This window comes from Phyllobates terribilis, unplaced genomic scaffold (genome assembly GCF_046119375.1).
Source record: "Phyllobates terribilis strain yellow unplaced genomic scaffold, ASM4611937v1 Scaffold_1__5_contigs__length_1240528914, whole genome shotgun sequence".
NCBI classification, from domain to species: domain Eukaryota; kingdom Metazoa; phylum Chordata; class Amphibia; order Anura; family Dendrobatidae; genus Phyllobates; species Phyllobates terribilis.
The window spans coordinates 579,045,265-579,061,337 of NW_027362761.1; positions in this window are offsets into that span (position 1 = coordinate 579,045,265).

The following is a 16,073-nucleotide window of genomic DNA, read 5'->3' on the forward strand; positions in this document are numbered from 1 at the left end:
TGGTAAGATTTTAATACTAGAGACAGGTTAGGAATGTCCCGATTGGGTGCACCTTGTCGTGGTGGAATCGTTTTTATGCTTTTTTAATCAAAATAGCTTTAACTAAGTACCCTATGTTATTTACATGTACCATTACTATTTAATTATTTACTTGCTGTAGGGTATATGCTCATTTTTGTTTTTTCTTCTTGGGTTTTGTCAGTAAAATGGCCACATTGTGAATATGCTCTTACCCTTTTCACATATACCAGGTTACAGTGCCTTGTGAAAGCATTTGGCCCCCTTGAACTTTTCTACCTTTTGCCACATTTCTGGCTTCAAACATAAAGATATAAAATTCTAATTTTTTTGGGAAGAATCAAGAACAAGTGGGACACAATCGTGAAATGGAACGAAATTTGTTGGATATTTTATACTTTTTTAAAAAATTTAAAACGTGGGAGCGACACTCCACGAAACCCCGAGCTGCCTGCCATACGGGTGAGCACAAAGACGTTTTACTCAGGAACGAGGGCCACAGCACAGCTACAAGCAGCACGGCCAAAGAGATTAGCGCAAAGGGAAGGCCTCCAACTTCACCTGGCGAGGTGGATTCCCAACTTGCTTCCAGGCCGCCCGGACCTCTACTACCAGCTAGTACCCGTGCCCCAGTCTGCCTAATAACGGCAAGTAAAGATAAGAGGAAACCACCATTAAGTTGTGGACTAGTTATTATCTGCGCCATCCCCTGCACTACACTGCACAGCAACATCTATAACATCACCACTTCCTGCCCTGGAGCTAAGCTCTGCCTGTGGAGAGCTGAACCAACTCTGCTGCGTCACCATCAGCTCCAGAGGATCTACACCGCAGCGGCGGCTCCATATAGCCGCATACCACAGGTGGCGTCACGAACATTAAACTATAAAAACTATAATCCCCTTTTATTGAACGCCCTGGGTCACGGACCGGGTCACTGTGACATCCCCTGCACTGACCGGCCCGGCACCGAGTACCCCACGGCTCAGGGGGCGCGTCAGAAACAGGAAGTCGATCTTCCCTGTATGAGTCATCATGACAAAAGTCCCTGCAGGGAAGAGGGAGCAGCTGGGTCGGGAGTTGAAGAGGGGATTGACTCATGCAGGGAAAATTGACTTCCTGTTTTTGCATAGAGAAAAGAGAAGAATTAGCTGGGTAGAAAAGCAAAATGAGCAATTGTAAGTGCACAGTGCTACAAAATATGATGACTGCAATATATTAAGAGAATAAAAACTTTGATAGGAGGAGGAGAACTTCTTTAATATGGTTGAATTGCACTCTATATAAATATTAATGCTTATGATCTAGAATCATGTTCAAACTAATGTTATATGACACTTTATATTCTTCTGATACACACTGGATCAACATTAGAGTCACGCTTTGTGCTTCTTATTCCCTGATCCATGTGGTCCTATGCAAGTACGGTAATATATGATGCACATTACATTAATGTTTGTTAATATATTATACCATTTGGTGTATCATGTATTTATATCATATTTTACAATTGCATTGTTTGCTGTATGTCCCATTCTTGTAAAATATTGTCCCTATATATTATACTTTATTACATTGCCTTTCATCATCCCTGACATGTCATCCCTTTGCCCATTGTTGTTCTGTTTATAAGCTTCCTGATTTTTTTATATTTAATCATGTTGCTCATCTAACAAAATACAGATTTTTTTACTTTTGTGCTTTTGAACTCAATTCTTTATAGATTTATACTGTTTCAAGATATACACTAATTACGGCCATAGTAATAATAATAATAATTATTAAGAATCAACGTATTCTGCATCACTTTACATTACAGAGAGGACTTGTACAGACAATAAAGACAATACAGAATAACACATGATTCAACACATACCAAGAGGTTTACAAGCTTACAATCTATGCCTTAAAGGGAACCTGTCATGAGATTCATGCTACCTGAACGACGGACATCATGAATCCGTGTATGTTTTACTCTTATCCTGCAGCGTTTCAGAGAAAAAATACATTGAAAAGCCGACAGTAGACTATGCATCTTATATGACTATCCAAGAGTCAGTTCTTCTCCTTCCTGCCCCACTGGCCACGACTGACAGGTCTCTCCCATCTGCATGTATAGAGAAAGAACTGTTAGTCATGGGAGCAGAGTGGCAGGAAGCCACCATGAACCTGCCTCAGACTGGTGATCTGAGATGCCTGTGGTTCGGCAGCATGGATCCCATGACAGGTTCCCTCAAGAAGATCTCAGTCTCCATCACCCTGTGAATACTTCGTAGGAGAAGCAATGGGATGATGGTGGACGGCTCTCATTCTGCACTAACAACAGCATTTAAGGTTTAAATCTCCATTGTTCATGCCAGAACCACTTCTACAAACATCTGTTGTGGAGATCAGACTTTGATCAATCCTTGCACTTTAAATAAAACAGGTCGCCCACTCACACCTGATTGTTACTCCATTGATTGAAAACACCAGACTTTTATTTCACATACAAATTAACTAATAATTCTAAAAATTCAAATTTTTGCCTCTCATGTGATCTTAGATCATTTTATACATTTAAAAAATGACAAAGTGTAATACTTTTAATTTATGTGTTTGATTTGGTTCTTTTTATCTACTGTTAGGCCAAATGTATGCATCAATTATGCTGATCATACCCACTCACTGCAAAGAGTGAAAGAGACTCCCATTACGAAGGCAACAATTTTATCTGGCCCCTACAATAGGAAATGCTGAAGGTTTTGTGAAGTGTGAGATGACATGGATATTAGTGTATTTTTTTTAGGGTGGGATCTGTATACAGGGTGGATCTGACCACTGGTCTGTTTATAAGACCTCTGGTCTGTTCTGATCTGAAGTTTGTATATAGGATGGATTTGGCCTGGGGTCTTTTTACAAGGACATTGAGGTCTTGTGCTTGTACAAAGAGAGCTTTGGTCTGGGGTCTGTAAACAGGGGAAACTGGACTGAATGTCTGTATACAGGGGGTTCTGGTCTGGGGTCTGTACAGGGTGGGTTTAGTGCGGAGTGTATATACAGCCTGGGCTAGGCTTGGGTTCTGCAAACAGGGTTGGTTTGGCTTTGGTCTGTATGCAGGGTGGGATTAGTGCGGGGTCTATATACAGGCTGGGCTAGGCTTGGGTTCTGCATACAGGGTTGGTTTAAGGGTTTATTTAAGGCCCAGTTACCTGTGCTGCATTTTTACAGAAACCTGTTTAGTAAGTAGCAGTCCTAAGTAAACTATACATCCCTCTAAATTTTTCTTTAACAAAAATTTTAACATTTTTCAATCTCTTCTTCCCCCTTTATTCTTGACCAGATGTTTTGTCTTCATACAAAGAAAACAACCCTCTCTTCCTTCTATGTCGAAACATCAGCAAATCAGGCTACCAAAGGGGTTTTCTGTCTTCTGGCGAGGGCACCATGTTGCACTCTTTGGTCCTTCCTCTTCAGTATAGTTGGTTTGAAGCTGAGGAATAATTATAATGGAGAGACAGGACCAGAGGGTTGTAGCTTGTAACACTGACCTGAAGACAGTGAAACTCCTATAGCCGCCCGGTCTACTGACGTCCTGGCACAGCAGGAATGTCACCGAACTTCCATTCAAGAATAAAGGTCTAAATGTTATTGAAAACTTTTACATTTCTTTTTGAAAGGTTCATTTTTTTCTTCTGGACAACTCCTTTATGGTTGGCTCTCTACACATGGGCCAATGCTGTGTGCTGTTTTCTCCCCAAGCTAAAATTTGGTAGTCAACCCCTGGTTATAGACTGGACATGGTCATTCTGGAGAGTGGATGATGAACAGGGAAATTAGCAAGGAATACGGAGAAGTATTATCTACATTCACTCTGGTAACTGTATGATATAATGATCCTTGAGAAGAAAGACATCAGAATGGTTCTTGTGTATTTAATTTATTAGTATAAATTTATTATGTGCTGCTGCCCACAATCCTGTTCTGAATAGCTCACAACCTAGGAATATCGTCCTGACCCCTTAATTACTGACAATATGGGTACTAAAAAAATCTGGAAAGAATCAAATATTCACCCAATGTCTTTGTCTTTAAATGTCCTCATCTTTCAATGTCCCTGTAAAGAAATGTCCTTGTCCTGAGAAGTCCTTGTCCTGAGATGTCCTGGTCTTGCGATGTCTGTGTCTTGCGATGTCTGTGTCTTGCCTTGTCTGTGTCTTGCGATGTCTGTGTCTTTGATGATGAAACTTGATCTTCTGCTTGATTGATCCTTGTGGTCATGACTCGCCCCCTGGGCCGTGGGGCACGCGGATCCGGGCAATAGGGGAATGATGGGGGTAGTAGTGGCAACCCGGTTCCATGGCTCAGGGTGGTCAGGCCAGTGGTAGTCTGCTAAGTGCTGTTGATAACGTCCGACTACGCCACCCGTGGATTTGCGGTCATTAGGAACCGCCGCTGCTGGGCAGACCGCTGGGGCTGATGGTGTATGCAGCTGGGGTGGTGTGACTCCCCACGGGAAGAGTGCAGCCCCAGGGCAGTGTAGTGAATGGTGGGAGTGATGGTGGTGAGAGTCCCAGTGCTGATAGTGCTGGAGGAGCAAGGAGCACACAAACAACAGGTTGCAGTCCAGGGTCTTTACTAGAACAGGTAAACTGACCCACAAACAGTCCCGGCTAGGAGGGGACCTGGATGTCTGAGAGCAATGGGGAAATTGGCCCTGGTCAGGGTGAGGGTGTAGGCCTACCGTGCTTCCTGTGCTCCTTCTGGCTATCTCCTCCTTATAGGGTAACAGCCCACGTTTCCGAGCTCTCCGTGTATTCTCGCCTGTATGGCCTGCGACGTGGGTTCCTTTCTGCTCCCGGCCTGATACGGCTTTGCTGGTCCCTTCTGTTGTGGCAGAGCCTCCAGGCTTCTTAGGCCAAGGAATATACAGTCCCCTGCGGACTGGTTATCTGCTGTAGGATGTGGAATCCTCCCAGCCTCAGACACCAAAGTCTGGTAAGTTAAGTCCTTTATCTGCCAAGACAGGCTCACTTCGCCTCTTGTCTCTGGCTTGTGGCTCTCCTCCTGCCACACTTCCTCTTAGGTGCAATACAACTTTCTGTCCCTGCTCTGCTCCGGGACACGTCTCAGTACTGAGACAGGTCATCCAGTTCTCTCTAACCCTGCCACCAGCACCAGCTTTTATAGGGGCAGCCTGCTCCCCCTACTGGCCTGAGACAGGAGGCACTGCATGCTAATGTTCCCCTGACTAGAGAACCTCACCCTTGCTCTCAGACACAGCTTTATTATATTTTGTGGCATCCAGGCCAGGGTGACACAGTCATACATATAAAACCCTTGCTCAACCATACTGCTGGGAGACCAGCTCTACCCTCACCTACTGTATCCTCACCTAACCCTTGTAGATTGGCAGACTGTGAGCCCTCGCGGGCAGGGTCCTCTCTCCTCCAGTGCAAGTCGGTGACTTGTATTGGTCATGATTATTGTACTTGTTTTTATTATGTATACCCCTTTCACATTTAAAGCGCCATGGAATAAAAGGCGCTATAATAATAATAAATAATAATAATAATAATAATAATAATTTAAAGCCAAGGAGAGAACTGAAATCAGAGATACAGCTATATGAAAAAGTTTGGGCACCCCTATTAATCTTAAGCTTAATGTTTTATAAAAATTGGTGTTTTTGCAACAGCTATTTCAGTTTGATATATGTAATAACTGTTGGACACAGTAATGTTTCTGCCTTGAAATGAGGTTTATTGTACTAACAGAAAATGTGCAATCTGCATTCAAACAAAATTTGACAGGTGCATAAGTATGGACAACCTTATAATTTTCTTGTTTTAAATACCCCTACCTACTTTTTACTGACTTACTAAAGCACTTTTTGGGGTTTTGTAACCTCATTGAGCTTTGAACTTCATAGCCAGGTGTATGCAATCATGAGAAAAGCTACTTAAAGTGGCCACTTGCAAGTTGTTCTCCTGTTTGAATCTCCTCTGAAGAGTGGCATCATGGGCTCCTCAAAACAACTGTCAAATGATCTGAAAACAAAGATTATTCAACATAGTTGTTCAGGGGAAGGATACAAAAAGCTGTCTCAGCGATTTAACCTGTCAGTTTCCACTGTGAGGAACATAGTAAGGAAATGGAAGAACACAGGGACAGTTCTTGTTAAGGCCAGAAGTGGCAGGCCAAGAAAAACATCAGAAAGGTAGAGAAGAAGAATGGTGAGATCAGTCAAGGACAATCTTCAGACCACCTCCAGAGAGCTGCAGCATCAACTTGCTGCAGATGGTGTCACTGTGCATTGGTCAACTATACAACGCACTTTGCACAAGGAGAAGCTGTATGGGAGAGTGATGCGAAAGAAGCCGTTTCTGCAAGCACGCCACAAACAGAGTCGGCTGAGGTATGCAAAAGCACATTTGGAGAAGCCAATTTCTTTTTGGAAGAAGGTCCTGTGGACTGATGAAACCAAGATTGAGTTGTTTGGTCATACAAAAAGGCGTCATGCATGGCGGCAAAATAAAACAGCATTCCAAGAAAAACACTTGCTACCCACAGTAAAATTTGGTGGAGGTTCCATCATGCTTTGGGGCTGTGTGGCCAATGCCGGCACCGGGAATCTTGTTAAAGTTGAGGGACGCATGGATTCCACTCAGTATCAGCAGATTCTTGACAATAATGTTCAAGAATCAGTGACAAAGTTGAAGTTACGCAGGGGATGGATCTTTCAGCAAGACAATGATCCAAAACACCGCTCCAAATCTACTCAGGCATTCATGCAGAGGAACAATTACAATGTTCTGGAATGGCCATCCCAGTCCCCAGACCTGAATATCATTGAACATCTGTGGGATCATTTGAAGAGGGCTGTCCATGCTCGGCGACCATCAAACTTAACTGAACTGGAATTGTTTTGTAAAGAGGAATGGTCAAAAATACCTTCATCCAGGATCCAGGAACTCATTAAAAGCTACAGGAAGCGACTAGAGGCTGTTATTTTTGCAAAAGGAGGATCTACTAAATATTAATGTCACTTTTCTGGTGAGGTGCCCATACTTATGCACCTGTCAAATTTTGTTTGAATGCAGATTGCACATTTTCTGTTAGTACAATAAACCTCATTTCAAGGCAGAAACATTACTGTGTCCAACAGTTATTACATATATCAAACTGAAATAGCTGTTGCAAAAACACCAATTTTTATAAAACATTAAGCTTAAGATTAATAGGGGTGCCCAAACTTTTTCATATAACTGTATTTTATTGGGAGACATGAATGATGATAAAGTAGTGTTATTAAGACCAAATACACTTCGTTGCTTGAAAGTGTTGACAACCTTGAAGTTGTTCCAGAAAATAATTGCAATTACACATGTTTTGTTATGCACATGTTTATTTCTTTTGTATGTATTGGAACAACACAAAAAAAACTGAGGGAAAGGCAAATTGGACATAATTTAAAAAAAAAAAAATGGACCGACAAAATTGTTGGCTTCCTCAACTTATTATTTGGTTGCACAAACTTTGGAATAAATAACTGCAAACAATCGCTTCCTATAACCATCAAGAAGCTTCTCACACCTCAGATGGAATTTTGGACCACTTTTCTTTTTCAAACTGCTCCAGGTCTCTCATATGGGAAGGGTACCTTCTCCCAACAGCAATTTTAAGATCTCTCCACAGGCGTTCAATGGGATTTAGATCCGGACTCATTGCTGCCACTGCAGAACTCTCCACTGCTTTGTTTCCATCCATTTCTGGGGGCTTCTTGTTTGGGGTCATTGTCCTGCTGAAAGACCTATGATCAAGGACGCAAACCCAGCTTCCTGACACTGGGCACTACATTACAACCCAAAATCCTTTGAAAGGCTTCAGATTTCATGATGCCTTGCACACAGTTAAGGCACTCTGGCATCTTTGAACCTCCACCGTATTTGACTGTAGGTATTGTGTTATTTTCTTTCTAGGGCTCATTCCGTTTTTGGTAAACAGTAGAATGATGGGCTTTACCAAAAAGTTCTATCATGGTCTCATCTGTCCACAAGACGCTTTCCCAGAAGGATTTGAGCTTACTCACGTACATTTTAGCAAACTGCAGTCTAGCTTTTTTATGTCTCTATGTCAGCAGTGGGGTCCCCCTGGGTTTCCTGCCATAGCATTTCATTTCATTCAAATTTCAATGGATAGTTTGCGCTGACACTGATGCACCCTGAGCCTGCAGGACAGCTTGAATTTCTTTGGAACTTGATTGGGGCTGCTTATCCACCATCCGGACTATCCTGCTTTGCAATCTTTCATCAATTTTTCTCTGCCGTCTATGTCCAGGGAGATTAGCTACAGTGCCATTGCTTGTAATCTTCTTGATTATGTTGCGCACTATGGACAAAGGAACATCAAGATCTCTGGACATTGACTTGTAGCCTTGAAATTGTTGATATTTTTCAACAATTTTGGTTCTCAAGTCCTCAGACAGTTCTCTTCTCCTCTTTCTGTTCTCCATGCTTAGTGTAGCACACACAATGCAAAGACTAAGTCAACTTCTCTCCTTTTATCTGGTTTCAGGTGTGATTTTCATATTGCCATCATCTGTTACTTGCCACAGGTGAGTTTGAATGAGCATCACATGCTTGAAACAAATTTGTTTACCCATTTTGTGTTGTTCCAACATACACAAAGAAAATACACATATGCATAACAAAGCATGTGTAATTGCAATAATTTTCTGAGAGAAATACTTCATTTTCTGGAACAATTTCAAGGGTGTCAACACTTTCACCCATGACAATTTCAATTGTGTCAACACTTTCGCCCAATATATATATAAATATAAAAGCAGGAGCAGCACCAGGGTAAGGTGGGTGCAGAGACTCCTTCGCAAGAACCAAACCATCCAGCAAAAAGTAACGAATGGAGGCAGCACACCAAGCAATATGGCAAAAAATTTCAGAGGTATGACTTAGTGATGAGCAAGCACTAAAATGCTTGGGTACTCGTTGCTCGGGTCGAGCAAATTAAAATGCTCGAGTGCTCAGTCCGAGCAACGAACCCAATGTCAGTCTATGGGAAACTCGAGCATTTTTCTGGCGGCCATAGCCAGGCGGTCTGCAGAGGGCCTAAACATTGCCCAAATCGATGGGAACAGTGCTCAAATGACATGGGAACAGCATGGTGAAGACCCCTGGAAGCATCTATGACTCCCAGGTCACAGCTGTCAACTATGTTGTCAGAGGCATTACGCCACTTTTACCAACTCACAATAAAACATACAAAAACGAAACCAAAATGGATTTTCCTGGGAAAAATTTTAAGGAACATAATTTCCAGGGTAATGACTTGTATATAAGGCAAAATAAATATGCAAAAACAAAAATGCTCCTCCACACTTTGGGCTATGTTCACATGTAGCGTTTTTGATGTGTTTTTGCACTTTTGCATTGCTTTCAACCGTGACAAATGCATTCACCGGGAAATGGAATTTTAACATTTTACAACCTTATCTGGCCATGTGGTGTGTGACACATCATCAGACACATGCATACAGTGCTGAAAAGACATGGGAACAGAATGGGGAAGACACCTGGAAGCATCTGTGACTTCCAGGGCACTACCTAAAACTGTGGTCATCTCATCAGTCGTGATCCTATATTACTGCGGTAATAATGCAGACATTTTTGGCAACATGACAAATCTTAAGCTCCATTTAAAATGGGCAAGATGTGTGTCAAGGGACAGGGAAGTGGACGTTATGGTGATGGTGATAGTGCACGCAGAGGCCATGGACAAGATGAAACTGTGCCTGCTAAGGGAGCACAACAAACACCCACGTCAATTTCTAGGGGGCTGCAGAACACCACTATTGAAGCCAGAGCAGTGTGAAAAGGTTGTTGGTTGGATAGCAGATAAAGCTTCCAGTCAGTTTGCCACCACCACCCTGTGTTCCACATGGTCCAGTCATGTGAGTCTGGACCACATTATTGTTATTACTTTATTGCCATTTATTCCTTGGCGCTTTACATGTGAAAAAGGGGTATACATCGCCAAAACAATTACAATAATCGTGAATAAAAATGTGACAGCGACTGCCAGGGGTGGATTAAGAGTAGCAAGGGGCCAGGGCAGTTTAGAAGGCGTAGGCCCCCCCACACACACACACACCTGATGTATCACGTGATAGTTCACGTGAAATTAATTTGGCACAATATTAATATATTATAATCATTTTTTTACATTAAAAAACAGGGCCGTGTCTCCTAGCTGTGATGTGGCCGGGCCAGTACAAGCACACAGGGCAGTTAACAAGTGCAGTGCTGGCACGGCCAAAGAAGAAGAAGCATGGGCACTGTGCAGCTGCTAGGGGAGCGGTCCGGGGGCCCCTCCGCCTCTGCCTTCAGGTGTGTGCCGTGCCGCATTGGCGCCGGTGCACATATTATAATGAGGGCAATCTGGCCATGGGCCCCCTGGAGGGGCGGGTCCTGGGTGGTAGCCCAGATTGCCCTCATTATAATCCGCCTATGGCGACTGGTACAGAAGAGGAGAGGACCCTGCCCGCGAGGGCTCACAGTCTACAAGGGTTGGCAGAGGATACAGTAGGTGAGGACAGAACTGGTCGTGCAGCGTTATGTTGGAGTGAGGGTTACTGCAGATTCTACGCATGTCGCAAGAGGTGGGTCTTCAGGTGTTTTTTGAAGGTTTCAACAGTAGGCGAGAGTCAGAAATGGTGGGGTAGAGAGTTCCAGAGAAGGGGGGATGCACAGGAGAAATCTTGTATGCGATTGTGGGAAGAGGAGATAAGAGGGGAGTAGAGAAGGAGATCTTGTGAGGATCGGAGGTTGCGTGCAGGTAAGTACCGGGACACTAGGTCACAGATGTATGGAGAAGACAGGTTGTGGATGGCTTTGCATGCCAAGGTTAGGATTTTGAACTGGAGTCTCTGGGCAATAGGGAGCCAGTGAAGGGATTGACAGAGATGAGAGGCCAGGGAATAGCGAGGGGACAGGTGGATTAGTCAGGCAACAGAGTTTAGGATAGATTGGAGGAATGTGAAAGTGTTAGAAGGGAGGCCACAGAGCAGGAGGTTGCAGTAGTCGAGGCGGGAGATGATGAGGGCATGCACTAGTGTTTTTATAGATTCATGGTTGAGGAATGTGGGGATCCGGGAGATTTTTTTACTTGTAGTTGGCATCTTCCTCACTCTGATCCTCCTTCCTCTCACCATTCGGAGTGCCCTGAGACAAATGATCCCACACTTGGTCACTCCGAAGAGCTGTTTTGTTCATCTTTCCATTTATAGATTCTGGCCTCTCTCTTGGTCCACTCGGAAGTGGAAAGAGCTTGGATATGTGGTTTGAAGGAGAGATTAGAGTCCAGGGTTACCCCAAGAGCTGTTCACTTTTCCATCAATAGATTTGGGCCTCTCGACCAGCCAACTTCGAGCAGGGCAACAGAAAATCTCATGTAGCGATTTGAGCAGCCATGGTCACCCGAAGGTGACGGTCGGAAAGTGCAATTAGTGTCGCAAGAGGTGGATAATGATGAGACACAATGGACAGAAAGTCAGGAGGAGGACCAGGGTGAGGAAGTGAAAGATGAAGCAGTGGACGATGAACTCACTGACCCAACCTGGCAAGGGGACATGTAGAGCAAGGACAGCAGCACACAGGGGGAGGGAGGCATAGCACCACAACAGGCAGGACCAAGCAGTGTGGTGGCCACATACACAAGACAGGCAACTGCTCCCTGAAACACCATCAAGACGGAAGTTGCCAGTACAGCTGTTAGGTCTTCTCGAGTCTGGTTCTTTTTAAAGACTGTTCAGATAACCTCAAAAAGGCCATTTGCAACATCTGCCAGTCCAGCATCAGCAAGAGCACCAAAACTACCAACCTGACCACCACCAGCATGCTCAGGCACATGACAGCAAAGCACTCGATTGCTGGGTCGAAAACCAAGGGCCTGAAACAGTGTCTGCGGGTGACACCACTGCCTCTTCTGCTGTTGTGTGTGCATGCCAAAGGCCTGTCCATGGCGCATGCGAAGATGCCTCCCGCCCTGCACCTGTCATTGCAGACCTGCAACCATCATCATCCACGTCTTTGTCCCTTCGCAGAGTTCAGTTGTCCCTACCACAGTCCTTGCAATGCAAGCGCAAGTATGCAGCCAACCACCTACTCACCCACAGGCTGCAATGCTAAACTGACACATTTCTGGACTGCTTGCACTTGAAATGTTGTCTTTTAGGCTCGTGGAGGCGGAAGCTTTCCACAACCTCATGGCGATGGTGGCCGGGTGTCCACACTCGGTCCCCAGCCGCCACTATTTCTCCCGGTATCGTCTCCACCTTCCACAAGTGCGGGTCCCAGAACATGCCCTCCCCAGTTCACTTACTGGGAAGGACCTCCTAACCACAAACACGTGGACAGGTGAATGTGGCCAGGGACGGTACGGAGCCAGTCCACAGTAGAAAAAACAGCCATAGAGTGTCCGGGAACCTTCCCACACACTTTTCTTAGCGAGGGCTGCTTCTCGGCAGTGTTGGACTAGCCCACCAGACAACCGGAGACTTTATTTTTTTAAAATTTCTTTGGCCTTATATACAAGTCATTACCCTGAAAAGAATGTTTCTTAACATTTTTTCCATTTTAGCTTGTTTTTTGTGTTTTTTTTGTCAGTTCGTAAAAGTGGCGTAATACTCTGACAACATTGTTCACAGATAAGCTATTTGTCAGTGGCCAACTGAGAATAGGTTTGAACTCACAACTGCAATACTTTAAATGGAGTGTAATATTTGACACGCTCACAATAATTGCTGGATTATTAGGGCAGTCATATGGGATAACGTCTGATGGCCACGGTTTCAGGCAGTCGCCTAATAGTATGGTATTTGTCAGCGACCAAGTGTCAATTGGTTCAACAAAACACAGGCGACTGACTTTAAATGGAGTGGAATATTTGGCAAAAGCAGTCATCAAAGCAAAAGGTGGCTACTTTGAAGAACCTAGAATATAAGACATATTTTCAGTTGTTTCACACTTTTTTGTTAAGTATATAATTCCACATGTGTTAATTCATAGTTTTGATGCCTTCAGTGTGAATGTACAATTTTCATAGTCATGAAAATACAGAAAAATCTTTAAATGAGAAGGTGTGTCCAAACTTTTGGTCTGTACTGTATGTATTTTAATGAACACCTGAAACACACTGCTTGTTTGCGTAGCATCATGGGAAAATCTAAAGAAATCAGCCAAGATATCAGGAAGAAAAAATAACATTATACTCGTACAATGGCCAATTATAAAAGTAGAGTCAGTAGTACACGTATAGTACAGTAGATAGTGCTCACCCATAAGTTGCTGCAACTGCCGCGTGCATCAATTAGCCCTGACGTGCGTTTCGCATGGGCTTCCTCGGGGGGGGCTAATACGTGTAATACTGACTCTACTTTTATAATTGGGCATCATACAAGGCTTTTTTGCTATGGACAACATCACTTTAGTCTCCATACATGATATGGTTTCTACCTGATCATTGATTAGGATTTTTTGCTGTTTTAGTGCCCACCCTAAAACTGCTACCCTTACATGTGGGCTTAACTTGAGTATTTGGGTTGGTGGATATCTGAATACACAGCATTTGACTAATGGAGGCGTGTGGCCCTTTATCCCATCTGTTGTATTAATGCTTTCCGCCTGTGCGGTCACACTTTGTTTGTGTCTTCACCTTACTATTTACCATATTACCGTATTGTGTTACTAATACTGTTTTTAATCATGCTTCAATAAAATTTATATTTTTTACATCAATTATAGTGATGCTTTTTGAGTATTTGGGATTAATTTGATTGATGACAAAGCACAGTACGTTTCCATGTTCTTTGTTTGTTCAGCCTGAGCTATTCCTTCGCTTACTGGTACCTTCTGCCCCCGGGATTCTCCGACCGGCTCCGCAGCACTCAAAAGACCCTTTTTTGTCTCCTTTACGCGTTTTCCCATCCGGCTTTCACTTCTTGGAAGGGAATAAGGCAAGCTTCCCAGTGTCTAGTTTGGGCTATAGACCTCGGACGATGCATAAATGTCCGCTGAAGACCATTGCTGACGTTCTCATACTGCCAGAACAATGCATTCTTCTCTTGCCCTCCAGCCCTCTGGCATTGAACTCTTACTAATACTTGATCTATCTCTCTATCTCTACCGAATCTAACCAGGAAGTGCTCCCATTTTTATATATTGCCCCATGTCCTCCCATGGTGGGCTGTTCCGGATGCGGTTTCTGGATGATGGTACCACCGGATGCAGTTTCCGAATTCAGATACTGGCCACACATGGACCAGGGGAGCAGGTTCAGGGACTGGCCACACATGGACCAAGGGAGAAGATTCAGGCTCTGGCTGCACAAGAACCAGGGGTTCAGATTCAGGACCTGGCCACACAAGGACCAGAGAACCTAACAACTCACTGGTTCCAAACTAGCTAACTAATGAATCAATGTTGCTTAGGCACCTCCCTATTGAGGAGGGTGCCTTTTATACAAGATGCCTGCCAGCTATTGGCTGGTGACATCTTATCCGGTGCGCACGCTGGTCTTTTAAGAACAGGGAGCGCGCACATGCACTAGGCATGCTGCTGGGAAGTCCACAGACACAGGAGACAGGAGGCAAGGAGCATGCCGGGGACCATGCCGCACGGCTGTGGCGGTGAGTATGTCGGCGTCCCTGCATGGAGGGGAAAGGAGAGCTATGTGGGATGCCGACATTAGCGTTACAGTGTAACAGACCACCAGATTCAAAGATGGTAGCCATGGGAGGGTTTTCTGCAGCCTTGTGTTATGTTCTGCTACCAAAGCTAAGGAAAGAGAGGAGATCTGTCCCTACTATGAGACTCAGCTGAATCCCTACGATGTAACAGGGAACCTGATCCTGCGATCAGACCTGCTAAAGTCCTAATCTAGTCTGTACGGAGACCTATAGATGTGGGGAGGGAATCCCTACAAGTACTAAGGACTGGGAGGAATATGGGACACCTCCTAACAGAAATAGTAGCAGACAGACGAACAAACAAAATAGATAGAACATAGAGGTCCGTAGACCAAGCAAACTAACAGAGTTAGATACAGAGCACAGGCTAGCTAGAAAGTAGATATACAATGAAGTCCAGCAAAGCCAGAAGGGCGGAGCAGGACTAAATAGACCAACAAGGTCATGTGACCAGCAAAAGAAAAAAAACCTAACAGCAAGGTTCTAACAGTACCCCCCCTTCTAAGAGGATCCTCCGGATCCCCTAGGACCAGGCTTATCAGGAAATCTCCTGTGAAACGCTCTGATAAGTCTGGACGCGGAAACATCATCTGACCTCACCCAAGAGTTATCCTCGGGTCCGAAACCTTTCCAGGCCACAAGATACTGCAAACTACCTCTATACCGTCTAGAGTCAAGGATGCGAGAAATTTCATATTCCCCGTCCTCCACCACCGGAGGAACAGAGGCAGAGGCGTCACCATCCGACACAACAGCTTTTTTTAACAGAGAGACATGAAAGACCGGATTAATTCTCCAGGAGGTAGGAACCTCCAACCTAACAGCAGATTGGTTGACAACCTGAAGCACCTTAAAGGGCCCTACAAACTTGGGACCCAATTTCTTAGAAGGAATCCTCAACCGCAGATTCCTAGAGGACAACCAAACCATGTCACCAACAGCGAACAAAACCTCCTGTCGTTTCCTATCAAAGTAGTCTTTAGATTTTCTGTTGGCCTCCTGAAGATTACCACGCACATCCGTCCAAACTCTTTCCAAATCACCGGAAAAATTCTCCTCCTCAGGCACGGCAGATCCCAACTTGGAGAACGACCCAAACGACGGATGTCTCCCAGAACAACAAAAAAAAGGCGAACAACCAGCAGAAGAAGATGTATGATTGTTCAGAGCAAATTCGGCAAGTGGCAGAAACTCAGACCACCCCTCCTGATTGTCTGCCACAAAACAACGCAAGAACTGCTCAACATCCTGGTTTTTCCTTTCTGTCTGGCCATTAGATTCAGGATGATATCCGGACGAAAACGACAAATGA